The sequence below is a fragment of the Lagopus leucura genome, unplaced genomic scaffold (genome assembly GCF_019238085.1).
Source record: "Lagopus leucura isolate 7727_CA_CO unplaced genomic scaffold, USGS_WTPT01 Super-Scaffold_100004, whole genome shotgun sequence".
NCBI lineage: Eukaryota > Metazoa > Chordata > Aves > Galliformes > Phasianidae > Lagopus > Lagopus leucura.
The window spans coordinates 20757073-20769116 of NW_024962264.1; the positions used below are offsets into that span (position 1 = coordinate 20757073).

At 35.4% G+C, this 12044-nt stretch overlaps 1 long non-coding RNA gene across 1 annotated transcript; it reads right to left on the bottom strand.

The window, feature by feature from the left end:
• Positions 1-8134: 8134 nt before the first annotated feature.
• LOC122179596 lies at positions 8135-9495 on the bottom strand. Its single transcript, XR_006178763.1, has 3 exons — positions 9386-9495; positions 9000-9059; positions 8135-8210 (listed from the first exon to the last, which is right to left on the bottom strand). It is a non-coding gene; the product is annotated as an uncharacterized LOC122179596 (long non-coding RNA).
• Between the last annotated feature and the right edge of the window lie 2549 nt (positions 9496-12044).

Consider the following 12044-nt stretch of genomic DNA (forward strand, 5'->3'; position numbering starts at 1 on the left):
ATAAAAACACAAAGAAAATAGCCCCCAAAATTTAGAACTCTGACAGTATGAAAGTTGTTCATAAGTTTATAATTGACATAAGCATGAGCTAGGAGCCAAACGAGTGGAAGTGTCTTATTTAAGGCAAATGTATTGAATAAGAACTTTGTCCACAAAAAAACCCCAAACAGATAACACTTCTGGAAGTTCTTACAGAATAAAATTTGTTGTGAATCTAGTATGAAGATCACACATTCTTGAGCCTCTACAGAGAGGAGTAGTATAAGGAAGAAAAGAAATTTAAATCAAAATCAATTTTGATTAGCAGATCCTAAGGAGAAGGATGAAATTGTGTAAAATAACATTCACTTCTACAAAATTACAAAATTACTGTCATGTAACATGGTTACAACAAACAAGATTTAAGCTTGAGTTAACAGGATAGTCTAGGTTAGCAATAAACATCTTTCCTTACCTTCAGTTAAGTACACTCAGGAATTATTTTGTGTATGTGCTTCCCACTACCAGACTACAGAATAGTGAAAGTTATACAATTTTTGAACCCAAAATTCACTACTGTGGCATTTACAAGTAGAGAGAACAGCTGCATGAGCTCTGTTAGAGTTATGATCAAAATGATGCCAACCAGAAGAACTCTGCAGCAAATTACAACAGCTGGAAAAAAACCTTGACAGAAATTACATACCCAAATCCCTGTGGTTAAAGGAAAACTCATAGCATGACAATCAGAACTAAAGAAGTGTATTCACACACAGGATAAAACTGACAAATTCTACTGCGAGGATTTAACTTGACTGAACGTGAAAGCACAAAATTCCACAGGTTCAAAAAATTCCAAGAAGCAAAGACCATTTTACTTTTTTTAAACTTGAACTTGATAACTTTGATTCTAATTAAAATAAATTCTGCCAAAGCAAGTTTTGTAACTAGTGCCTTATTATACCTCATTGTATGGGGGGGGAAAAAAAAAAAAAAAGTTTTCTTCCATCAAATGAAATAGAATCTTTAGAGTAAACCAAAAAAACCCAAAAGTGACAGGGAGCATCTGCAGCCCTCTGCCACTGTCATATTTCTGTTCCCAAAAGGCAAACAATGTTTACTTGGTTGGTCTAATAGACAGCATCCCTAACTATGCACACGTGCACAAAGGGAGAAGGAGGAAGTCAGTCACACAGAACATAACAATCCGCTGGGACGTAAGGTCACATCTAGTAGTGTGACAAAAGAAATCATTCCAATCAGGTTGTTTTGAAGTGAAGTCGCTTGTACCCTAGTGGATCCTACTCAGTTCCATGACAATGACCAAGTTGCCAATTCGGTTAAAAGTCACATAAAAATAGATTTCCAAGTTGTTTCCTGGCTGACTGCTGCTACCTACCAAATCTTCTCTACTGTTGATGAAACACAGCCATGGACCAAAACCAATTAAAAGAAATAATTCAAACTGCTGCCCTTGCTTTTTGTCTACATTAATAGGGAACTGCGACTGGATAATCTGTATGACACTATGATTTCTTCAGTTTTCCTCAGTTGTAAATCTAGCTCTATGATTTATTTCTGCATTGTTTTACAAAGTACACGTATAATGTTATCATGCTAATATAAATGCACTCCCTTCCCACCTAGCTCCAGACAGATAAAATGCAAGGCAGAAACTCAGTCTGAATAGAAAATACAACTAAAGAGTTTTAATAAAAAAACATTTTAAATATACATATATATATGGCCTATGTACCCTAGCAGAACAGCACATAGGACAACCCAGGACAGAGAAGTTTTGTTACACTGACTCACAGAATATTTAAACTAACTATGGAGTAACGTTGTTTTTTTTTGAATACATTTTTGCAGACAGTTGCAGAAAAAAAAATTGAAAATAATAATTAGCTTAGAAGTGCCTCTTTTGTTTCTCCTTCTTAACTTAAAAAAAAAAAAAATCTTTTCCTGACCCACTTGCTATATTGCCTGATACAAAACAATAGATTCTAAAGAATATCCCATCTGAGAACGTATGTATTTATATGTGTGGGACTGCACAGACAGATTGGTGTGCAATAACACGTATGGCAAGGAGAAGTTTTGAGAGTGATGGATTTAATGAAAAAGGTAGGAAGTCCACTCATTTATCTACACACCTTTCATGGCATAAACCAGGGTGAGACAGAAAACACAGTGCCTGTAGTTGGTTTAATGGAAAGCAAAACAACAGGAAGACATGCATTTAGCCTCACTAGCTAAATGAAGTTGCATGGAAAAAAAAAAAAAAAAAAAAAAGAGTCTGAATTTCAGAAAAAGTTGGTTTCAGGCAAGAAAATAAGTTTATTTTCTTATTTTCTTATATAAATAATATAAGGGATCACGGGAAGCCAAGGAAGCCCAATATAGTGTTTACTAAACTTCACTAAACAAGGTTGTAAATAGGTCAAGAGGAAGGGACAAGTGACCTAAAATCTAGAAGAGAGCCTTTCTTTGGAATGCCTTGCATTCATCCCCATCTATATGAATGCCACAGCATTATCTTTTTTTTTTTTTTTTTTTGTTCACTTTTAGCAAGTCTTCTTACATATCCAGTCCAATCATTCACATGCACCATGAATCAATGCTGATTTACAGCACTGAAGAACCTAAAGTCAGTCAACAACACTAAAGCTTGTTTTACTGTATCAGTAATAGAGACAGGTAATACGCTATATGTATCTGAAAAAAAATAGTGGACACACTGTAGCCTCAGTGCAGCAGCTGGGACATGAGACTGAACCTGAAAATCATTAACTAAAGCCAAAGACTTTCTATTACGATGGTATGATCTTTTGCAGGCAAAAATAAATTAAGAGATTAAATTTCAATAATTAGAAGTCACAGGACACTTAACTTCAACATAAATGGGAATAAAGATTAAAGAAAAAAAAAACAGATCTTGCTAAGCTATCTTAAGAAAGAAGCTGAAGTTCCTTGGTAAAGGAGCAAGCAGAGACATTTCACTCACCTTGCATGTTACCATAACCCAGTAAACAATATTCTTCATACTGAATCTCCTAGAGAAGATACTGCTGTTTGTGTAGTTAGGCTATTAAATCATTCAACCCTTATTTCTGGGATTTCCAACTCCCTTCCACCTGACAATTAATACAATGATAATAGAAATATACTATTATTAAAATGAAACTGGGTGGTTCTCCGCACATGAAAGTAGCTTTGAGTCACTAAATTGATTTAGCAGCTTAGATCCACTTCTTGCTCTCTTCGTTTGCCTGTGTCTTAGACAAGGAAGTTGTTTCTAGGTTAACAGCGTAACTCAAGTGAAAGGTAATCTGATAAAGAGGTGCTTCTGAATTGAAACAGTGATCGTAGGAGAGGCAGCTTGAATAATACCAGAACACAAAATCAGTTGTGTATATATTTGTTTAGGTGCATCTGTTTTATCGAAGGGTTTAGCACACATCACCCAGTAGAAACCACAGATCCAATATCTCAGGTATAGAGGTGAATGTTTAAATGCTACAAAAAAACCCTTTTTACCTTAACAAAAGCTGAAAATTCTCACATGAGCATACTTTTAATGAAAGAACATGATTCCTTGTTTTTTTTTTGTTTTTTTTTTTAAGTTCATGTTTCACTTCACAGAATTTCTTAGCATCAGAACTGCTTTTCAGTGAAATTCTGTTACAAAATACCTTGATGAATAGCTATAAATATCACTGATGGAAATGAGATCAACCTTGACAGAAGGGTTTCCTGTACATAAGAACATCATTTAGTTTTCATTTAGCTGGGGAGTATAAGCCTACCGATTAGTGAAGAACAAGTTTTCACGTCTGCTAGAAAAATCTGATGTGATGATCCGTGATCATATACCTGCAGTTAAACTCTAGACTGTGCAGAGTGGTGAAGCTATTTCAAATTGAACTTAAAACAGTTACAAAAACCATGTTGTCATGCCAGTGGAAAAAAAAGAGAGGATCATTTAAATTAAACTCTAACCACAGCTTGTTTGGTAACCAACTATCTACAGCTTTAATGAGATGAAAGATTTTAAAGGGTTATTTGCAAACTGCCTAATAATAAGTAATTTTAGATGTCTCAAGGCCAGTCATAGGAAGAATGCAGTCTTTATAGTTTTATAATCTTTGTGACATGGCACCCTCCAGCAAGCACAGAATGGGTCCTATTTCAGTTGCTTTAAAAGATCTGAATGTATCTGAATAAAGTTCGTCTCAGCATGTTAAAGCAGCGTGAAATACATTCCCTTGCAAATTGTTTACAGAAAAAATGTGTTTATGGAAATGTATCACTGATTAAAATTACTAAAGGTAAAAGACTCTCTCCGAGTCTTTTAATTGCATTTCTTCCTACAGTGTGGTAGTAAAGACGCTATTCTAAACTCTCACTACGAAAAATAGCAATAAAGCTTTTTTTTTTTTTCCTCCTTTGAACTGCTCTTTTTCCCTTCTAACTGCCTTGAAAACCACAGTAAATTCCAGTTTTTAAAAAACTCATGGCTCTCCTGACAAAGAAAGTCCAAACTTAATCCTGGAATTCTGATTTCGTGAACAGATAGACCTTCTCTACCTTGGACAATGAATGGAATTATGCCTTAAAGTGACTTTAATGAAGATGTTTTGATTCTGAAGAAGGCTATTTGCTTGCTCATTATTGATATCAAACATGGAAACCTGAGTTGAGTGAAAACAATACACTCAAAATTTACAGAAATGACACCAATAAATTAAAATGAGGCCTCATCCCTATTAGGAAAAAACTGCACATAACCGTAAAAAGGTTTTCCTTTGTTTGAAATGACAATTTTTTTTTTTTTTTTTTTAACAATAAGTGAAATTCCTAGATTTGTTAACATTTTCTTAATGTAAGCAGTCATAAGCAACAATTAGATAATCAACTTATTCTGTGATAATTTCTTCAAACATTCAGATTAGAATATTGTGACTGCTATAATCTTATTTCTGCTAACACAAGAGGCAACAGAATTTGGGACTGCATCTAAGAGAACTGAAATATTTCTTTTTCAAATGAATAATACTAGTATGTCTTTTTATTCTACTTCAAGATCAAAGCAATAGCAGGAGTAGGGTTTGCCCCAGGTTTTCTTCCAAGGTTGGCTAGAAAAAGCTTACACAGGGAACGGAGAGCCATGTCCTGTGACCAAAATGCTATAATCAGGGATCTTGAGAAGTTCTTGTTTGTTTACAAGCATTCTGCAGTTCAGTCACATCACAGAAGAAATACAAGGCATCTTTCCACAAAAGCTTTGAGCAAAAAGGAATGATTAATGGAAGTATTAACATTGCACTGCTTAAGTTATATCTTTTCCTCACTATTTGACTAGAAAGAAAAAACTAATTTCCTCAAACATAAACATTTCATCTGTTCTGAAATCTAATTATTTTAGAAAGATCTGTCTTAAATTGCTTTTCTTTAGTTTTCAAGTTTTAAAAAAGGATAACCAACAAAAGCTGTTACCTGTACATCTGAATGCAAAGACACTTTAAAAGATGCTCATATTTCTCACACTTTACTGTACAAGTATTTTGAGGAGAATGGGAGATTGTACAGGGAGGTCATACATTCAGATTTTTGAAGGGCATCGTAGTTCTGCCTCCAGTAATTCTGCCAATGAGAACTCCTGCAAGTCTTACATGTTCAGACAAGACAGAATGATGCACAATCAGTGCAAAATGTGTTATGTGAGTTTGGAGTAGCAGTGTTACTGCAAACAGAAGCTAATTTATACATTTTGCAATCTTAGTACTAAGACATTTACAAGTAAACTACTAAATATCAAAGATTAAAAGATCGCTGAATCAGAAGAACCTCAGCTTTTGGTATGATTAAGTTTTAATTGTATTTTTCCTTGGGGATCACTAGTAGCTAATAGCATGTAAAAACAGGTCTTTAGCAAGAATAGTAGAAGTCACTCCATGCACCATGTTTTGATATGCTTGGCTGCCTAAGTCATCCTACTGCCTGCAGTTTCAACAGTGGAAAAAAGGACTTAAAAATCCACCCCCCAAAAAAAACATGAAGCCTTACACCCTTAAATCTGTATTTTTGAAATGAAAGCTGCTTCAGTACATCATGCACCTCCTGTGAACCTCAGCATTATCCTATCACTTCTATCGTGGTATGTTTGTTAGAAAACACTGGAGAGCCAAAAATTTTCAGTCTCGCACTTCTCAAATTCAATGATGTGCACCTCACTGCTTGAGCAACAGCAAGAACAGTAAATAGGGATTGCAGCAATAACCATTTAGAATAACTTCTGGCTTTTAAAAAAATTGCTTAAGTTTTTGAAACAGCATTTGTAGGCTAGTAGAAACTTGTTCCCACTCTTCTCTCAATTGGAGCAAGAAACTCTGGACTCTAGCACGCAATGCTTCTAGAGAAGAGAGCAAGGGTGGCTCATACCTTTATGTCCCATCTACAAAGGTTGCCCAAGGAGGTTGTGGGTGCCCCATCCCTGGAGGCATTCAAGGCCAGGCTGGATGTGGCTCTGTGCAACCTGGCCTAGTGACTGGTGACCCTGCACAAAGCAGGCAGGAAACTAGATCATCATTGTGGTTCTTTTCAACTCAGGAAAGTCTATGATTCTATAATGTGCTGGAGCACAGATGGAAAAATTCCACAAGTAGAAACGGAGGAATGTCACCTGCACTACATGTAGCCAGGAAGTAAAATTTTAATTTCTGCCTCCCAGGGATCTCCCCCCATCCCCCATTCTAGGATCTTCTGAATGGAGCTAGTGAAAGATACCACGGCTAACGTGGTGGGAACTTTAATAGCCTAGTAAGCCATTAATTAAAATTGCAATTAAAGTCTTTTGGGGAGTCTTCACTTATCCCCTCCTACATATCCTATCCAATGTCTCATTTACTAATTCAAATAATGGTTTTGTTCTACAATGGTTAATCTGAATTCACTTCAAAAACGTTCCTACAGAATTTGAGGCAGTACAATAGCATTTTTATAACCACATTTTCACAATTGAAAATAGAAATCTTGCACACACGACATGTAAAAAGAAATATTTCTATAATATAATAAAACTCACAAAAGTGTATTAACTAGATTAATTAGTCTGCATTAATAAATGAAATATATCTTCAACATAAAAGGGTATAATAATAGCATTACTTTAACGATCTATTAACTAATAATGACAGACCTCTCATTCCCATAATTATTCACTTGGACCTCTCAGAAAATTGATACCAGTATATCACAACTGGGATGCAGACGAAACACAAAAGACCATCAAGGCTATCAGCTAAACAAAAACAGAATATAATGCATTGATTTTTATAGTGATCTAAATCCAAAGGCCTTGCCAAGCCCCACAATGCTCTAACAGGTGCAGCAATTATATATGGCACAGCTTTAGAGATGCACTAACAAATCAACTAGGAGCTTTGCAGTTTTGATGAGAGGATGAACTGTTAATCAACAGATATTAACATCCTAACTTGCCAAGTAAAATTAAAGTCAGGGGATGAAAGCACAGATGCCCATAACCAGGTCAAAACTAGTGAACATTTTGGAAAAGTGAAACAATATTTTTGTTGTTTACTTCCTGCAGTTCAAAAACCTCTAAAATATAGAAGGTTCTTAAGTGTGCTGCTCTACAGAAATCCAGGGATCTATATTACCTCTGAGTTTGCATGAGGCATACTTCTCCTTGTAGCAAGATCCCATCGCATTTGACATATCTGGGATTTCTCTTACAGAAACACTGAAAGAGAATCTTACTCCTTGACAGAACTACTCCTCCTGAAGATGTACACCTCACTATCTAGAACTACACAACCTCCAGATCACAACTGTTGCCTTGCACACATGCTGTGAACACAGAGAGAGTTCCCCTCACTGCAGAGGTATGAGAGTAAATCAGCCCCTGCAGTATACAAAGCTGCACACAAACACACAAAGATTGATGCTGCTGTGTGAAGCCCCCTCACTGCCTGAAGAGAAAGCTGAAACTTGTAGAATAGCAAGCAAAGTAGGCATCTGGTTTCTATACATAAGCATGAATACTAAACTTCATGAAGAAATACTTTCTTCACAGCATTTATTCCTCAATTCAGGAATTTGACAGTTTAATTACTCACCTGAAGCAAGTTCCTAGCACTTGAATATATTGGGGCTTCACATGTGTCCTCAATGAGGCAATTACTTCACCTTCTTACTCTGAATGAATACTGAAATCAAAGTGAAGTCCAGCAGATATTTTGTTCCATTTGATCTAACCTGGATTTCCTGTTGGTTACTAGATTTTTCTTTTTTCCCTCACTCAAGCTGAGCTATTGAAATTTGTACAGCCTTTCTAGAGAAAACCTAGGCTTGATAAATACCAAAGGATAACCGGTTTTGATTTTTAGAAGGTAGTATACAAAAAGCTGGCATATAAAAAATTAACCTTACAACATGTGTTTTTATAAATATATCCACTGGCTACAATGCTTAGGGGGTTTTGACTAGATACTGAGATCAGTTATATCCAGCATTCATTAACAGGGGTAACAGTCTCTATTTTCAATAAAGACTGAAATAACACCCATATCCCATATAAAACACACCTCTTTGTGTTGTCTTTAAAATTTACACTGAATTACCATAAATAAAAAAAGCATCTTGAGAAATACAAAGGAACGTTTAATAGATTTAGGTACAACTATACACTTAAAAATGCCATGACTAAGAACTAGAAGATGACACTTGTTACAACACAAAGGCAACACAGAAAGTTCATGGTTGTGCTAAGATTAAATCTAACCAGAAAAAAGAACCAGACACATACACATGATTTCTGCTATTAGAAGCCAAACCCTGGCATACCACTTTTTTTTTTTTTTTTTTTTTAAAGGACTCAAGCAGTAAGCAAAGTCTTTAAAACCATCATTCCATTAATTCACAACTCATTATGTTAGTGAAATCTACAAACACACTTCACCTTCCAATGTGCTACTAGTTACATCAGTATTACTCACCTGATGGCAAAGTTTCTAATCTGGAGGACCAAGGCAAACCTTTCACTACTTCACTCCACTCTAGGGAATAAAAAATTAAGTCAAACTGCATGAAGTTAAGCATGATTATTCAACTGCAACTATTGCTAATGTAATAAAACCACTATTTTTTCTCCCTTAAAAAAAACTTAAAAAAAAAAAAAACAAACCACAACACACACACACACACACCCCACAACACTGTTCACATGTGATTTTGTGGGGAAAACAGTGTTACTGCTTTGTTCACAAAGAAACAAAAACACTCCCAACAGGTTCTTCGCAACACCAGGCAAAACAGTCACAGAAAACCAATAATTATTTACAGAAAGAGCCTAACTCACTCCACTAGTAAAGAGAACCTCTACCTTTAAAGTAACCCAAAGATGCTCTCCCTTCAGTGGCTAGCCCTTATACGAGCCCAGGATGGAGCCATCCTGGGTCCACCCCTTCTGGTGGAGCACAGGTGCAAATAATTTGCTCCCTGTACTCCCTGGGTCAGTCACACCCTTTCACCAGGTGCTTAATCACCAGTTTAAGCCCTCACCTGACAGTTTCCCTCCAATTACTAATTGATTTACCAAGATAGAGAAACCTTCTTCTCTATTCAAATAACATGAAACATTTAGTTTCAATTTCTTGTGAAGTCTCAAACACTTCATTTTCCAGATTGCTTCAGACCAGAGCTTTAGGTTTTACTCAGACATTGGGATTGCCAATACGTTGAAAATTCTCTTTGATTTCAACTTGACTGTCTTAAAATGATCCCATGTTGCCTTTTATCTGAATGTTTGTCTGAAAGCAGAACAGCAAAATCTCTACTGTATTTTCTTTGATGGATATATCACTAATCAAAATAGCAACAGAAGAACTATACAAAGAACTTTTATTTCTCATTTACTCTTTTAGAGGGTACCTACACCACTCAGCCTTTGGCATGGGTTTTGACTGTGTATACACAAATGCTCTGTAATTCTGGCAATGGTAAACCTCATCAGATCTTTTGAACTCATTAATAGTTGATGAGATCAGAAGTATTTGAAATAGCTCATCAAGTGTACTGATAAGAATTGATGTGTTTTTGCTTCCATAAATGTCCACAAAGAACTTCTGGTAAAGGGAATGAAAAGAAATGGAAGAAAGTGGTGCAGAAATGGGATAGTGAGAGGGAATAAAGGAACCAACATGCTGGATGACTTAACATGTATCAGAAGCTACTGAAAAAAATAATTCCAACATCATCCTGTCATAATCGAGATACTGCTTGAAATAAAGGAATAGGGTATTGTAGAACAATAGGGGAAATTTAAGATGGAAGAATAGTCTGATATCATTTTGGATGTATGGCATGGTGAAGATGAACTCTCCTTTATTCTGTTTTTTTGTGTGCCTCAAAGAAGATTTAGTGTGAAAGATGAGGGATGGGCTGGTGCAATCTGCTTAGTCACCAAAATCTTAGGGATAGAGATTTCATGCTGCTGGGGAATATATCATTAATTCATTGTAGAAAAAAAAAATAAAAATTATACAGCATCTTTTTCATTTGCACAATATGAATACTGTCAGAAACTGAGCACAGAACAGATGAGTTCCTACATATAGGTGAATTGAGTGCAATATGATATATGTCATGTGCTATTAGCAGTACCTGGTGCTCTGGCTTAAAGCAATGATGCAGATCCTTTGGTCAAGTATGGATAAATATCACTGCGGCATAACAGAATACTATGACATGTCCGTTACTTCAGTGCTTAGTATTCAAAAATTAAATCTGTATGTTTTATATATCGTTTTATCTTACAAAAGATAAATGCATTTCTACTCAAAATTTTAAGGATTGTTATTAAACTTTTTGGTCTTCAGGATCCCTACCATAGCAGAAAAGATGGGAACTGAAGAATCAGCTGAAAGCTAAGTAGATAAAACTCCATACACTAAAGATCTCCCACTGTCTTGAAAATTCTGTACTATTCACTGCCTTGACAAACTATAGTCAGCATTAAAATCTAAAATTAGAGGTCAAACACCATATCTAGGCAAATAATTGCACTGACTTTTTTGTAGCTACCCAGCCATCTACTTGAAGTATCTAAATAGGAATGGAGTCGCACAGTTTTGTTGTGATTTAACATGGGCAACTCTCATCTGCTTATGGCTTTGTTCCTTCCCTTGCTGAAGGTTACTCTTTGTGTCTCACAGGCAGCCTGTTATTTCCCAAAACTACTCACATAACTCAGGACAACCTCCTCTCTTTTTTAAAGTTGTAGATGCTTAGGCATCTAGCCATTCTCACTGCCTGTACCTTTATCAGGTACTCGTAGTATCAAATCACAGTCTAGCCTCCAGCATGATAATAATAGAATCAGGGAGTGCTGCAGCCATAGCTACAGGAATGTTGTTTTGGTTGACACATTGGTAATTCCAAGTCCAAAAAGAGAAGGCCATTTATTAGTTTTGTTATCCAATTGTATGACAGTAGGAAAGATGAGCATTACATAAATTATTTTCTATTCATGAGGAAAAAAGCACGCAAGATTTGGTGCAAGCATTTGATTTTTTCTTTCAAATTTCTTTTTAAATGTTTGTATTTTAATTTTAACTGAGAAACAAAATTTGAATTTTGTTGGTGGACAACTCTGTCAAATGCTTAAAAGCCACTAACGACCACAAACAAAATTATATTCTATTAAATATACCTTGTTATTTGATATAAATATTCATTTTTGCAGGCATTTCAAGAGAAACATTATTAGAGTTTGTTTGAGATGAGGGCTTCATATTTTGTTGGAAATACATTTTTGAAGGCACAGACATTAACAGAAATGTGTAATATTTGCATTAGTAAGTAGTCATAAAGTACATCTTATGTTTTGTAGTATTGTATTTTTGAAGAAATGGTCATGAAATTACAGAAATATTTTTTCAAATGCATATATCTAAGGAAAGTTTTAAATACGTGTACGGAATTAGAAGTATTTTTCTATAGCTTTTATATCACACCTTGTTTAAAAAACTTTAGAACTAGAC